At 36.6% G+C, this 17,184-nt stretch overlaps 1 protein-coding gene across 9 annotated transcripts in view; it reads left to right on the plus strand.

Annotated features, from left to right (window-relative positions):
• LOC111510402 (uncharacterized protein CG43867) overlaps positions 1-17,184 on the plus strand; it is a 746,925-nt gene that overhangs the window by 76,509 nt on the left and 653,232 nt on the right. The window contains exon 2 of one of the 9 annotated variants that reach the window (XM_074169806.1): positions 6,738-6,871. The exons of 5 other annotated variants lie outside the window; for them this stretch is intronic. The gene's annotated coding sequence lies outside the window, so the exon portion shown is untranslated. The remainder of the gene's footprint in view (positions 1-6,737; positions 6,872-17,184) is intronic. 3 more of the 9 variants (XM_074169808.1, XM_074169807.1, XM_074169809.1) reach the window with 3 other exon arrangements.

Genomic DNA, 17,184 nt, shown 5'->3' on the forward strand with positions numbered 1-17,184 from the left:
AACGTCCATCAGCGACAGTGTATTGTTGCGTCTGCCGTAATATCGCCATATCTCCCGGAATCGATGTCAAACGGCCATTTGCATAGATATCGTAAAGCTTCGCCTCGTAACCAACACTCCGTGCACGTAATGTACTCTCTCTCGCCGTTTTGATGTTTATGTATGTGAGCGGAAGATTGCTTTTGTGATGATGCTCATGCCGGCATGACCTCGTCAAACGTTACTGATATCTCATCGCGTCGTTACGCCAGATTTGCGAAAATCGCGCCGGTGAAATACTGATGTTCGTCTTATGTCTCGCAGCTATCGGTTTTAAGGCCGTGTAATGCAATGGTGTGTACCTCTTTTTTTATTGGACATTTTAAAGGGTGTTATTTATGTTTCGCGGATGGGATGTTTCGCATGAAGGAATTTAGTTTCGAGGATTTTTGTCGATATTCCGAAGATGTTGGTCCTGAATATTTCGCGAGGTTTTGAAGAAAGTTCTATATTTTTTCTGAAAACATTGTTGAAACTCTGCTTTTCGAAGCTTGCTTTCATCGTCAAAAAAATTCATGAACTCGTAGCTGAAACGGATTACTTCCACAACTGTAATGCTAGACAGTAAATAAATCATCACTATTCATTTACTTATTTATATCTACACAGACCGCAGAGGTCTCATTGAAAAGATAAATTAATTACATTATATTTTATCAATGACACATATCGCCAAAATTCTTGAACTTGAATTCTTGGTTAAGTAATCAACGCAAATTGGCTGAATTTAATTTTAACTGAACAAGAAAAAACTACAAACGGAAAATAGTGCATAATAAAATGATTACCAGAATCTGAAATGTAGAAGAAAACCATTTTAGAGCGAAATAAAAAAATGCATTAATAGTCGCTGTGTCCTCCCCTGTTCTGTAGTAAGGTGTTAACTTGCCTGTGCATGGAAACAATAAGGGCGTTAAAGGTATCCATTGGGATGTTGTTCCATTCTCCTTGTGGCGCGAGTGTCACTTTCGGGAGGGTGCTAGGAGGATTAATTCTGTTTGAGCTTGCTCGTTTAACGAAATCCCACATGTGCTCAATCGGATTCATGTCTGGTGGATTTGCTGGCCACGGTAATCTTTGAATATTCTCAGTCTCTAGTGCATTTTGTACTCTTCTCGTGGAATGGGGCCTAGCATTGTCATCCATGAAAAAGAAATTGGTTCCAATTTCATTTCGGAGATGATAAATAATGGGTTCAATAATGTTTCGAACATATCTTTCCCCTGTCATAGTATCTGTAATGAGAATGAGCTTCTTATGACGACCAAGCAGTATGCCTCCCCAAAACATTATTGATCCTCCTTGGTATGGAACGACTTATCTAGCAAGAGATAGTCTTTCCCTGGCTTTCCAAACTCTGTGTCGCCGACTATCACTAACTGAACCAAATCTGGTTTCGTAAGAAAAAAAGGACATTTCGTCACTGACCTGAAAGCTAGTCTCTTTGTTCCTGTGCCCACTTTAGACCAACGGCTATTTGTCTGGGAAGTAGCCTGGGTACTCTCAATGGCCTGCTGGATTGCAAATTGGCTCTAGCAAATCTCCGCCGTATTGTGGTACTGGAAATTAATCGACCAAACGTTCTTCTTAAATGAGTTCGGACTGCTGAGACTGTTATGATTCAATTGCGACGTTCATATTGTGCTAGATACCGATCTTCTCTTGCATTAGTTACCCTAGGACGCCAAGTTTTACGTCTCCAGTCAACGATGTTAGTTTCCCGGTACAAATTCACTATTTGGATAACTGAAGAGCGTGGAATCTTTTGTCTGCAAAGCCACTATTCTTGCTCTATGGGACAATGAAATTCTATTTACAGGCATAATTGCAAAGAAGAACTCAACAATCACTTAAACACGCTGAATCGTAATGAACCCCTTTTTAAACATTGGTATCTAAATTTTTTGCATGCGTAGCACAGGAGAAAGAAATAAAGATGAAATGAACAAAAAACCAGCCATGATAAATATTTTGTTTTACAAATTACGAGGGGGGGTCCAAGAATTTTGGCGATGTGTGTACTTTGAATCACAATAAGTATCCATTAAACATATCAGGGAGAATAAATAATTCATGAATTCAGTTACATGCCTATGCAACTCTTGAAATATGCTGCAGTACAATACGCCGGAAGTCATTTAATGAGAGGGTCTATTCCAAATCAAATTATTGGCTAGTCGAAATATGACAACAAATGTAGATCTAGTTGGAGTAGATATTAATCGGGATATTTTGAACATGGCAGATGTACGAGTTGTTCGAGAAGGGAAATTCAACTTCATAATGGCTAATACTTCTGGAAAATTGATTTTATAGTGGATGATTTTATATAAAAAGAATAACATGAACTTTAGTTGCTTATTCCCCAGCGGTGCAATTTTAATTTCATACACAAGTAAGTTGTTTTAACTATTAGTCGCTACTCTATGGAATTTTTTGAAGTAAAGGTATCTAAAAAATTTATTTTGAATTTTCTCAATTTTCTGCAGTAAAAATTGACTCTTTCCGTACCAAATTATCGATGCAAACTCGAATTCTGTTCTGATCAGGGTATAATAGAGAAGTTTAATTGATTCAAAATTTTTGAAACCCATTATTTGCCCTATTACAAAGTCCAATACGTGGTTTGCTGAACGTACAACTCCTTGTATATGATTTGGAAATTATAGCTTATCGCTATAATAAGTGATGCCCAAGTATCCTACTGGGATACCTTACACATACCTCAAGGAGTTTCACAAGGCTCGATCTTGGGATCTTTTCTCTGTAGTTGATGCAAATGATTTCATTAAATATATCAACATGACTAACAACGTTATGTTATACGGTATGTTATGGCGATGACACTAATGTATTGGTAGCTCAGAACGATCTGAATACATTAAACATTGCAGTCAAAAATATTCTGGAACGTGTTCTGAAGTACTCCGAAAACAATAACCTGAAATTAAAAACATCCAAAGATCAATGCTATGTTATTCATTATGCGTGGGCATAATCTAAACTACAGACTTTTTGATGGCACTAACAGTGTAATGGAAATGTAATGTGTAATTCAATTGGTTGTTTTGAACGAGTGATTGACATAGTGTTGCATTTTTTGATGTTGAAATAAAATTTATCACACCTCCATTATTCAACACTGTGAATATCATTTGGTGATTGTGTGCGAAAAGCAGACAATCTAAATTTGCACTATAGTAGGTAGGTTATTGATGAACGTAATGAATGGAAGAGGTTCCAAGTTGGAGGTACACCAAAATTTGCTGAACATTTTCTAGAAATATTTCTATTATGTTTCACAATGAACGAATGTATTCGAAAAAAAAAACAAAACAAAGAATTTGTCAAATGGACCGTGATAGCTTCTCATTGAAATGAATAAAAAGGAGCTGTTATTTCTGTATTGTGTATCTGTAACTTTCTTGTCTTAGTTTTTGAAAATGCTCAGTATACAATAAATCTTCGCAGGCTGAGGTGAAGAGTCGAATGGACCGACTCACTTTAGACCCACCTGCTCAAAAAGGTAACAGTACCAGTATACGATTATGAACTCTAGCGGGTTGCGGTGGAGGTTCGAATAGACCCACTGACTTTTGACTCAACCTAACCTAGATAGGAGTATATCATGTGTAAAATAGATATATTATTGGGAAAAAAGTTGTAAAGAACATACATAAAACCAATGGATATTCTTCCAATATTCTTAGACGGTTAGTTAATTTGGAAACAAAAATTCAAACAAACACTGAGGCAAAGTTTATTGTTGTCCCATAAGAACCGGAATAAACTAATGGATTGGATCGTATTTTCAAAAAACTTTGTATTTACTCTAACAAGTGTTAGGTAACCCTTAAAACATGTGAATGAAAACAAACCGAGATTTACTAAATGAATAATGACTATGACGAAAAGTATATAGATCAGACCAAACGAGCTATGCAAGCAAAGAACATGTGGCGCATATCTGATTTCAGAAACCAGAATAGTCATCGTGTCTTGGAAAATTTCCGTAGAATGAAATTGTATTACGTATGTGTTGTACACTTTGAAAGTCCCAAAATAGATGATTTTCCATGTGTAAGTATTACGATGAAACGTGAACCGAATAGTAGTAATGTCAATTTTGTATACTTTGCGTTTCTCTAATTCTTTCATTAGTTAGCATTTATGTGAATACCGCCACCGAAAGTATACAGGATAGTAGTACCTACTAATTGTCGTGAAAAATAATGTTTAAATTATAATTGGATAATAATGTGAATTCTACTACCAATGATGTGAATACTACAAAAACGCTTCCAATATTTTGTTCACGAATACAAAAAAGGTTCTATGAGTTTGTCAGATACGAGTATTTTCAGTTTAGTCGGATTTGGCTCTCTTTGGCGAAATTCTAAGTATACTGAAATTTTGGACTAATTCAGCATAATTCCTGAACCGCAACAATTACCGAAAAAAGGAAATTATTTATTTTCTAAACTCTTTCAATTGCAACAACAATGGCCTCATGAGTTTTTTCGAAATGTCTAGTTTTTTGTTTCAACTTGTCTACCGTTCTAGTCCGTTACCAGACCCTTCGTTACATAATTCTTGAAATATTCATTTCGCGATTAATGGGCTCTGTGACAATTGTCAACCTCAGAAACTGTAACTGAAGTGTTTTGTTCATCTTTTCAACAGAAAAGTAACAACTATTCTGCACATCAATGAAATTTTTATGGTACCTACTTTCGTGTAGTTTTCCCATTCACCAATTTCTTTCAAAAACTAATCATTTGCGGATTAAGTAAATTCTATGAACTCATTTAAAAAACGTTAAGTTGTCATTTATGTGAACCTTCATATTCGTCACATATAGTCAGTGGGCATACTTGAAGACTGGCTATAAATCAAATCACTCAAAAGAACAATTAGTTCAGGCCAGTCTCAACTCCCTACACTGTAGATTAATGGACTGACACCTATCAGAAAACAACTACTCCCCTGGCTAATACCACGAAGGGCGTTGGATTATATCCGCCAGGTGTCAATGCAGGATTCTTCACTGAAGTTATTCCAACATATGCTGTTTGCGATACAAATGCCGCAATAGATTTTCAATTATTGGAACACACTTCCAGACTGGTTTCGGGCTGTTTGGCCACTCGTCAGTGCAAGGTAGTGTATATCATCAACATAAAGTCGATGATTTCCGATAATTGAAAATCGATTTCCTTCAGAGTATCCTTCCTCGAACTATAATTCGATTTTTAATTGTCGGAAATCATCGACTTTATGTTGATGCACTATCTTGCACTGACGAGTGGCCAAACAGCTCGAAACCGGTCTGCAAGTGTGTTCCAATAATTGAAAATCTATTGCGGCAGTTGTATCGCCAACAGCATATGCAGGAATAACTTCAGTGAAGAATCCTGCACTGACACCTGTTGGATATTATTCAACGCCCTTCGTGGTATTAGTCAGGGGAGTAGTTGTTTTCTGATAGGTGTCAGTCCATTAACCTACAGAGTAGGGAATTGAGACTGGCCTGAACGAATCGTTCTTTTAGATGATTTGCTTCATATTTGTTATCATTACTATATATTATAAGACAAAGTCGCTTTGCTATGCCTTTCAGTCTGTCCGAATAGAATGTTCAAGTGTATAATTTGTTAATGTTTTGTGTAAATTGGTTGAGAAGTCGCGGTGGTAGTACTTACCGGGGAGAGCTTTCAACGATAACGCTGTCTAATTGCTTTGATATATAATGAAACAATTCCCTACAGATTTTTTCATATATATATACGAGTATATACGAAATTTCGTAACGGTCTCTACGTTGAACCCTTTTTCGTTTCACAGACTTTCCTCAAATTCGATTCAGCAGTCCCAGAACGACCGGAGACTTACACACGCTATCTCGTCTCCCGTTTCAATAAATCCTTCTCAAATTTTCAATTTCGAAATTAAATAAATCTCCAAGTTTTCAATTTCACGAATGACACGTCCTCTCATGAGACTTCTTCCAGCCATATCTGTGACTAAAAAAATAACTTATCAGTCGTAAATAGCAAGACACCCTATGTGGCACGCCGGTAAATCGGGGGAGTAATATGCAAAACGGCCTTTTGTCACGACCATTGCCATAAATTCGGATTTTTCGGATATGCCCCGCCTTATCAGTAGTGCCTCCTTTATAACAGTCAGTCGTCCGGAAAAAGGGATCTTATCCTTAATGAGAAATATTTTCACGCGGCCCGAAAACGTATACGGGAAAAGCAACGGGGATTTTATTACTTCGAAATATCTATTTCCTTATACGTATGTACCTCTCCTCGATAGTTTTCACTTGGGATTTTATCAATTTCAAAAATGAAAAATATGTGGAAAGCACAAGTGATCCAAAATATCTTTTTGAACTTTGGTAAAATGGAATATTTCCATGCAGTACAATTTTAGTAAATACTTATTGAGTTTTGATGGTTTTTTCACAATGTACAATTGAACCCAACTTCATTTCACTACCACACTGATAAACAACACATAAATGCTAACTCAACTTCAGAATAATGCTCAAATGCCAATCGTCTAATTAGCCTAATTCGCACTGCACTTTCCCAACTAGACTGTCTCTCCAACTTCCCGGTAATATTTCTATAACCCATTAGAACACTTTGGTAGTTGGAGGAATAACTCTAGAAAAGACTTTGTTCCAGAAGTTTCGAGGGATACACTAGTGGTCAGAGCGTGACCTTGACTAAGTCGCAGTTGATCGGAGAAGACGAGCGTCGGCCTGCGTTAATTTTTTTGAATACATACAAGTGAACCAAGCGTGGGGAAAGTACAGGTAGTAAGTAGTATTTTTGAACGAGGTGGATGGTAAAAAGTTCATTGAATGTGTATAATAATCTTTTCAGAACATTTTTGAATTTTACATTTGAGAGATCTTTCATTTCAGAAAGAAGATGGTTATACGAGTATATTTCAATTTTTGTGAACAGTAGTCCATTTCGAGTTTTTCCATACTTATACGTGGCCTGAAAGTAGTGACAAGTACTATACTGTCATCATCTTGAAAAAATCTGAGCGATTGCTTCAATTAATTAAAACACCATTTTCATGCAGTTTTGATCTGAAATTTTTCTTTCTTATTAGTCAGTGGGCCATGCTTGAAGACTGGCAGTAAACAAATCTAAAGAAATGAACTTTAAGCGTTCAAGCCAGTCTCGAATATACCTACATAGTAGGTTGAATGGACTGACGCCTATCAGAAAACAACTACTCTTCTGGCTAATACCACGAAGGGCGTTGGATTATATTTAACAGGCGTTAGTGCAGGAATCTTCACAGAAAATTTTCTGCATATGCAATTGGCAATACGTCTGAAAGCGTCGACCTTCAATTTTGGAACGGGCACACTTCCAGACCGGTTTCGGGCTCATTAGCCACTCGTCAGTGCAAGATAGTGGCCATCATCGACCTAAAGTCAATGATATTCCATAATTGAAAATCGGAACTCTTTCAGAGTATTTCATTCCTCTTCCTAAGTTGGAGCGAACAACATAGTGTCACTCCATCTAGTGAACGAGGTACTTATCAACTGCATATCCCAAATTTTCCCGATTCCTTTGAATAAGGAAAAAAAAACTTTCTTATTAGTCAGTGGGATATGCTTGAAGACTGGCAGTAAACAAATCTAAACAAATGAACTTTAAACGTTCAGAAACTTTTCTGTGAAGATTCCTGCAGTGACGCCTGTCGGATATAATCCAACGCCCTCCGTGGTATTAGTCAGGGGAGTAATTGTTTTCTGATAGGCGTCAGTCCATTCTACCTACTGTGTAGGTATATCCGAGACTGGCTTGAACTGGATCTGAAACTTTTCGGTCGTATGGAATACTCGGGTTTTTAACAGATAATCAAAAAATTCTATAATTGATGATTATGTGCGTCTAATGAACTGATTAATTTTTCATGGAATTGTGAGCAAGAAAAATAAGGTTTTGCACATAAATGAACAGTTACTGAAGAATTCCAAATATTATGGAAAATATTAATCTCCCACTAAAATATTTGTGATTTTATGCTTTATATCAGTGACGACCAATATTTTTCTCCATGAAATTGTCAACATTCTGTTGCATAATCACGGAGTTTTGATTAATAAGCTGTCTCGAAAGTTACATTACTATTCCTTTATCCAGTTATGTCTTTCAGACAGAACATTTTGTTAAAAACTTTGCGGACGTAAATAGCCTCCCTCCCACCTTAACTTTTGAACGAAACAGGATACCAAGGTTGAACAAAATTTACGTATTTTATGATAAGGAAGACAGTAGTGTTTGCATCTGTTGTGGCAGAGGTGCTACAATTTTTTTTTTCAATTTTTTTTCAACAGTTTATAATTTTGGCAAATCAGATCAGCTGTTTTGAGAATTTACAAACAAACGGTAAATATCATGATTTAAAAAAATGTATGTTGAAGGTTTGAATTAGTTACAATGATGATGGCAATGAAATTTGTTTACGAATTATTATGAAATGTTTCTGGGGTAATTGAGTCAAGAGCACCTTTCATTATAACCATGAGCTCTGGATTAGACTGCGGTTGAGTAACGTAAACTTTGGATTTAAACAATCCTCATAAGATATAAGGGTGCCAAATGAAGTTTTGAGCAACAACTACAAGTCAACTTATATACTCCTTATATATTTGACACTGTTTTCAATAAATTTGCTTTATATTGGCTAAACAAGAAGAACTTTTTTCCAAAGAATGAAAAACAATATCAGCAGTTTTTGGAATGTAAAGACTAATTTCCTATTTGCAAACCATCTTCTGATAGAGGTGAGTTTAATCATGACTATGAAGAGTGCTTTAAAATGTATAGATTTAAGAATTCTGAAAATTTACTGAATCACTAAATATAATTGAATTATTCCCATCTTCTGAATCTGTTTTCTGACGTGGAAATTGGTAGTTAGTTTACTACATGTTCAATCAATGAGATGGTAAAATTTTCTTTTGTTATGTTACAATTTTCAATTAGTTTTTACCTAAACTCCGGTGAAATTATTAGTCATCAAGTAAGTAAGTAAGAAGGTCATATAATTCAAATTGTTATTATATAAATCAAAAATTTCACATTATGATGGAAACTTGGTAAACTTTTCTTTTATGAGGTTTCAAAGTTTCAATAGGTTTTTGTCTGAACTCAGGTAAAATTATTAATCATTACCTTGTCAGAAGGTCCCACGATTCAAATTGTTATTAAAGCACAAATTAAGTAGAATTGAGTCAGTATAAAAACGATTGAGAAAGCTATTGTATAGCAAAACAAATGTTGCGGTTTTGAATACATTGCTCATTGCTTCCATTTCATTTGTTATTCCATATATTTCATATTGTTAACACTTTCTTGGACAGTGGAAGTCAGAACTCGTGAAATTCACCAAGGAACATTGTCAAACATTTTCAAGCAAAACTTCTATCAGAATTCGAAAATAAAACTTATCTTCACTGTCTTCTAATCTTCAACTCATGATTTCGAATACGACTCTCTGATAAGGACAATCGCACATTAATCACGCATTTCCCTCTTTTTTACTGCGTCAAGTCCGTCATCAACCATGTTCTCCACGGCTGTCATAAACGCGTTCTCGAGCTTTTACTTTGCCTCGAAGCTTTTTTGGTATTCGTTTTTCCGACAGACCAGCCAACATAATAAACGATGCTCGGTATAAAAAGAAGCCCGGAGCTGACCGTATACTTTTTGCTGTATTAGAGAAGGCGGAGAACCGGAAAAGTTTTGCCGGTAAAATGAAATGGAACGAATAGTATATGAGGTTTCAAGTTTATTAAAGAGGCGCGAGGGGGAAATTTTCTGGGATAATGACATAACATGTACGTTGTTTCCATAAAGACAAGAAAACTACTATTTATAGAATTGTGCTAGGAATAGCATGTAAAAAGGTAAGACCTCGGTAATCCTTAGCTCTCACAAGTTTCAGGTTTTGTATGCTTGAGTAAAGATCGGAGTGTATTTTTCGTTTTTTATGAAGTTCTAATACATATCCACTACCAATTCGTTTTATCTTTCAAGTGAGTCCCGCAATAATGTGTGAGGTTATTGGAAAACTGTGTTTGTGGTTATTGGTTGTGTGTTTGTTGAACAGTTGTTGCTATTTGTTATATAGTTGTTATATGAGTTGAATCAGTCGTTGCTGAGACTTCGAGATACAACCTTCGACCTCGCAGTCAACGCACATTCTACTAACGATGTATGTCGCAGTAACATACGAAACGTTTGGTTCCATTCGATTACGGCATACCAGCCCGGATTTTATTTTCTTCAGACTGTTTATTTTCAATTGTATTCATTGTACAATCTATGATTTTCATCCCAAATAGCGAAAATATCCACTGAACTTCTGGAAAGTTCAGGTGATTTTCAACAAAAGATCCTTCAAAATGTTCCACATAAAAATTACGTAAAATGGAAAAAAGATAGGCCCATAACCATGATGAATTGTTGTTGATAATAGTCAACTCCAAATTGAAAATACGTTTTCTCTATATATAATCTTCTAATGTGGAGGAGAGCTAACCTCATCTTTTCTCGGTGAAGACTTAATTTCCAACGCAGACCTCACGATTTAGGGAGTTTTATCAACATGTACGTTCGTGAAAAGCCTTTCAATGTCAAAACTCACCAAATATCGTCACATGCAGTGTTAAGTTTTCTAGTTCACTCATGTAATGGAAGGTAACTGTTTCAAAATCTCTATAAGGTATGTTTTGGATTTTTAAACTTAAAAAGGCTACTGAAGGAACATTAGGTTTGTGTATTTTTGGTAAATCATGGAAACCCTGTGATTTCTAAAAAAAAATGTTTCGATCAATATTGTTGAACTTTCATTTGAATTATCTGCAATCAACTGCAAGTAGTTGTAATAGACTCATTTTCACTTTTTTTATTGTATACGGCTTGTAATCTTCATTAGTTTCAAATGTTTTTGTGAAAGTGGTGTTGAAAATCAATAATTTTTTGGGATTTGTCTACCTCTTTCGTGGAAGTATGGGGGATAAAAAAAGTTTCAAAACGTTTTCTACAATACATTTATGTACTTATTCAAAAATGAGTTGCACTAAATAAATTGTTTGTGATTGCTACCGAAAATGATGTAGCTAACATGGCCTTGAAAAGAGCTATGCGAAGAAATTAGTACATTAAATGAACTTGTTTTGAATACGAGGATCATTATAATGTGAATACCTTACATTAATTGAGAAGTAATAATGAAATAACTGAATTGTTACATATCAATGAAAATAATGGCAAAACCTCATTTATTACCTATTTATAGCCAATTTACTCAATTTACTCAAATATATGACTTCACTTTCCTTTTTCATTGCTCCAAAAAAAATTGATTTGAATAATTGGACTTCAGAAACGCTATTCATCATTAAATTCGACACTTGTTTCGATCACCAACTGATGAATATAGGCCGAGACTGCATATGCTGGACATGCTGATAGCAAGTGTATTAGGGTTTCGGACGCCTCGCGGCAGGCCCTGCACCTTGTGTCAGGAACCTCTATACTCATCACGCGACTGCGGTAGACCAAGGTGTTGAAGATACCATCCTGGCAAGCCATGATGAAACCCTCAGTTCCCGACTTCAGCCCACTCGACCTGAGGAAAGCGAAAGTCAGGCGCTTTGATAAGCCAAGGTCTTCAATGATATTGAAGAAGATCCCATGCATTGGCTTATCCTTGTGTTTACGCAGAAGTGAGGTGATTTCTGCGGCTTTTATATTAGCTTTCTGTTGAACGGGTTCCAACTCGGTCACAGAGTTGTGATCACCTCGTTCAGTGTCGTTAACTAAATCGAGTTCATCAGCTGCTCGGGCAGCTGTCCTGAAGAGAAATGCTCCAATGCCTGCTCTCTCATGGTCGTGGACCATGCAGAGAAGGGGAATCGAACTGCTGACGACTTTACAGACTACATCCAGTACCATTATGTCATGTAGACACTCCAAACTCAAATGTCCTGTTGGGGGAAGTACAACCGTGGAACGGACGATTTGATACGTTCAGCTCCTCCTGAATCAACTTCACTACTCCAAACGAGTAGAGTAAGATTGGAACGGCAAGCATATATTTTGCAGCAACTTTGTTTTTCCTCGACAGTTTCGATGACCAGATATGTCGAAGTTTGTGCTGATACTTGCCGCGGAGAGAGTTGTTTATTGCTGTTACCTTTCGTGAGACGCGTTGTTAAACCCCGAGATAAGTATACGTCTCTCTGGCATCCAAATGGTGTAGGATGCTTCTACCTATGGGCTGCACATCCTCTCCGTAGTCCCCGCATCGTCCTCTTCTGAGATGGTCCATTGCACATTTGTCTATCCTAAATGTCATACCAATAGCATGCACCCTCAAGGATTGATGGAGATCCTTCTCTCCAGAGGCATAAAGTTCAAGATCATATAAAATAAAAGGGGCGACCTTGTGTCTCCGGTTTCCGGGGGTGCCACAGTTATACCCTCGAGTATTTCTGAGCGTAACGGATAATGGCAATAGTGAGATACAGAAGAGAAGGGGACTGAGGGAATAGCCCTGAAATACACCTCTTCTGAAAGTGACCCACCCTGTTTGGACTCTGGCTTGACCAGATGTTATGGTGAAGCGAGTTCACCAAAGTGGTATCATTTGTTCAATACATCTCACTATTTTATCGGGTACCGCAAGGCATCCGAGCAAATGCAATATTGTTATTATTTTTTTTACCCAAGTATGCGCTGGTCAGGCCCTATCCCCCGAAGCCTCGATACATTCGAGAGGGCGCGCCAGCATTATCAACCAACGATCACTCCCCACATCGTGGGGTAAGTGATCATTGGGTTCGAGAATCATGTTTCCTGAGCAAGCGCAGTGAGCCAGGAATGACAGCCTTTTGCACCTGTCCGTCTAAGATTTCTGCCTTAGTGCGGCAGGCCAGTATGATTTTGAGATTCGAGAGTAGAGAGGGCATCATCCCACCAAGGACTTCAATAATCAGATCAACCATCTTGACAGAGTGGTCTGGATAGAGTCTGCGGAGTTCGAAGAGAAAATCTCGATATGAATATTGATTGTGTATACCACATGTTAACACATTTTCTCAAAATATTCTGATTGAATCGATTCTAAGTTATTTAATCCATAATTCAGAATGGTATAATCGTAACAGAACAAATAGCAAATCAGTACCTATTTGCGTCCCACCTCATTCATACGTCCGCGCAATTTTCTCCGAAGGGGAGCCATTAGCGGCAGCAGTTCGTGTTACTCCTACATCACCATTACCATAATTTCTAGGTAAGAATATTTTTACTTCGGTTGCGCAGATTTATTAACGCGTAGCATTTTCAAATGTATGCTTTCGGGGAATGTGTGCCTTTGACGACTTATTACCGAAGATCACGAACCTACATAACGAAGTCACTGGGCTGGATAACGCTGCGGCAGGGTTGCCAACTGGGGTTTCAGGGTGTTACCTCAGTGTTAGGCACTTCTCAACATTATTTACCGGGAAGAGCGATGTAGGTGAAAAATTTCATCCACCCGAAGAGGAGAGGTCTCTGCAAGCCGTACACTGGATAATAACAACTTATCCAAAACAAACACTTTTCCAAAACGTCGACGCGTGTTTCACCAACTAAGTTGGCTTTTTCAGATAATCAAGTAAACTAATTCCTATCTCTTGAATGGGTTTCTATTTATATCTGGAAGGGCTCACTTTCTGACGCATACCAATGATTTCGGGTAGACATTTGCGGAAAATGTTCTCGTGAAACTTGCCGCTAATTTCAACAGAGTGATTAGAGAGTGATAAGGTAAATGATGGGTTGTTCAGAATAGGACCTTTGTTAATGTTCATAGTTCTCATGCCATAATTTGCAATGTCCAGACTTTCGAAAGCATTCAAAAATCCATTTTCATGTACCGATCTATACAATTTCAGAGTTTCCATTTATTTTATGGCCGTTCTACAAGGCGCTTTGAGCGCGACTAGATATTTCTGGTATCTAAAATCGAATATGTGCTGCGTTCTCTTTGAAACTAGTTCTAATGGTCCGCTTAGTCTGACCGATACATTTTTGTCATAGTCCTCACAGCTTATTTCATATATTCCTGTTCCTTTTTTTTCCAACATCTTGCCTTTAGGGTTACATAAAATTTGCTGAAATGAGCGAGAAGTTACGAAGGCTACTTTCACGTTCAACTTTTCAAAAATACGATCTAAACTGTAAGTGAATCTAGGTATAGATTTCCCCAAAACTTATGAGTACTAATTAACTTATCTACTATATTTCAAGATGACCCGTTGATTCCACCTGTCCCTCATAACATTTTTATCAATTAATAGTATCTTTCTTTACTCATGGGAAACTTAACAAGCTTATGGCCACGAAATTTTAGACCTGCAACTTTCTGTTGTGAACAATTGTTGAGCAATATATCTAACAATAGTGGTATTGTACCTATTGACATCAAATTCTAGACCCTGGTTACTTCTAATCACTAAGACATCCAAAAATTGATTTCAAATATAATCAATATTCGAATATCTGTTTTTGAGGGTTGAAACAATGTCCTCTATATTAGATTTAATTTAATTTGGTTGCCTACATATCTGATCCAAGTGCGTGGAAAGTGATCTGACTCCTCTTTAGCTTTCAATTCAAATCTGCTCATGAACATATAAGCTATAAAGGAGGACAGTTGGTTTTCCATTGCTGTGCCTTCGTTCTGTCTACAGACAAGAAAAGAGGATTTTACTTTCCACGGATTAATTTGCAATTCCTGACAGAAACAAATCGAAGGTAGAGATTTTGTTTCAATTCTTAACATATTTCCGAATATTAAGTTTATTTATGAAATTGAAAACAACGAGGAGTCACTATTCTTGAATGTCTTAGTGATTAGAAGTAAACAGGGTCTAGCTAGAATTTAACGTATATGGGAAGAATAACAGTACTTTTCGATATCTTCCTGAGAAATAACACCTCCGTCCATGACAAAAAATGGCAGGTCTAAACTTTCTTGTCCATAAGTTTGTTACGTTTCCCTTGAGTGGAGAAATATACGTTATTGTGCAAAATGTTACAGGGAATTGGTTCAGGTGCAAACATTTTTATGCAAAAAAAACTCACATTCAGATTTACTGTCTCATCTGTTATAATATGTGTATCATATCGTCTACACATGACTTGTTTATGAGACAAATCCGAAACTACGTTGATAATAAAAGTATACATGTCCCATTTCTGGGAAAGTGAAAGGAAAGCCAATTTTGTATCCTACTAAAAGCTTGTCCAAGCCTACTTCCTTCTGGCATAGTTTCTCCAAATTGAAAATTTATTATTACAGTTTACTGTGAGATTTTCTCTAAGAAAGGTTTACACGCTATACAATATCTTCCTTGAGCAGGAATGAACTTTTTGAGAAAGCTGTTGAGTGGCGGTTGTGGAACCTTTAAACTGTGTTAATGAGTTTTAATATGGATTTTCATCAACTATATTTAAATATAACTGAAAACAGAGTCTATTATCGTGTATTATTATATTATATTCCTGTAGTTTCCATACCTACTTTGATTAGATGGGTTATTGCCACTTATATGATAATATAATAAAAATAAGGTGAAGGTAATGATCCACCATTGGATTCTTCATCGACATTTTCTTCTGGTCAGAGTTTTACTATTCGTGTTTCCATTACGATTCATCAACTTTTCGAAAGATTGTTGTCTTTCCATTACATTTATCGTTGTTCCATTATCTTCAGTTGCATCTTCTATCAAGAGTATCAACAATATCAAGGTATCTTTTATTTTTTCGGAAATTACATTTTTTCGTCAAAAATTGTCACACGTTGTACCATACGTTTTTTATCTTCATATGGCTTTTTTGAAATTGCCTTCAAGACCAAATCGAAAAACATGGTTGACATTGGTTTTCCATGTCTGAGACCCTTCATTTCGTATCTGTTCAATCTTATTTCTCCCGAAGTTATGGGAATGAAATAATGCTTCCTAAGTTGGTAGGGTCAGTCTAATGAGAAAATTGCTGTGCTTTGTGAGTAGTTGAGAAGTTTCTTCAGCCTCTGATCCCCGTGTGAGTTACTAGAGTGGAAAAAATAGGTCTTTTGAAGCGGTTTGATCTATTGCCACCATGCCGAAGATTTGTATATCTAGTCACTATAAAACATTTGCAGAACAGCAAACAAATGTTTTTGTTTCTATCATTGAATTCCTATTATTTCGTGAAAAAAATGCTATGAATTGCAATTCGGTGATATCCATGGATAATTCGGCAACCCTGCCTACCAGTTGTTTTAGCATTTTTGTGAATGGTTGCCTGAGCGATAATTCATGTAAAGGTATGTGAAATATTCGTATTTGCATTTTGCGAGCTTCAGTTCAACCGACTACGTTGGTATTGATTAAATATTCTGGTAATCATCCGGTGTTTCAGTGTACAGGTAGGGAATTACCAAACGAATATCGAAAATTCAGACAGAAAAGATAATTGGGAAATTTTAGATGAAAGAGCTTCTTATTTCATTTATTCCTTGAGTTACTAAGTAATTGACATTATAGTACGCAGAATTATTGAAAATACGATTTTATGAATTTCGTGTTACCATTGCTAATTGTCATCCCTCAATGACGTTCTGCTCAAAAGTAAAATAACTTGGTTTTCAATAGCCTTTTATAAATCGTTTTGGAGACGCCAATGCAATTGATTACCAAAACGTCACGTTTCTTGTTTGGAAAAACCTAAAAATTCATCCAAGAGCCACCCTCTTGAATATATCTTATCTTTTGAAAACGATGAACAACATCACCATGACGTTTCAGAAAGTACGTTCAACATCTTCGATGTTGTTAAATTAGACTTATCCATGTATATCCGTAGAAGGTAAGTAATGTCTGCGATTTTTATGTGGGCATTTTGTCTGAACGGGGCAGAGTTCTAGTCCGACACCTCTTTTTTCGTGGTCACGGATCATGTAGAGCAGATCCAGAGATTCGAACTCCTGATGAATAAACAGGATTCAGTCATAATTGTATGAAAATACTCCAAGCAAGTTCATGGGAAATATATA

Source organism: Leptinotarsa decemlineata, unplaced genomic scaffold (assembly GCF_025532065.1).
Source record: "Leptinotarsa decemlineata unplaced genomic scaffold, Ldec_3_MD MMD2_P_RNA_scaffold_6, whole genome shotgun sequence".
In the NCBI taxonomy this organism is placed as follows: Eukaryota; Metazoa; Arthropoda; class Insecta; order Coleoptera; family Chrysomelidae; genus Leptinotarsa; species Leptinotarsa decemlineata.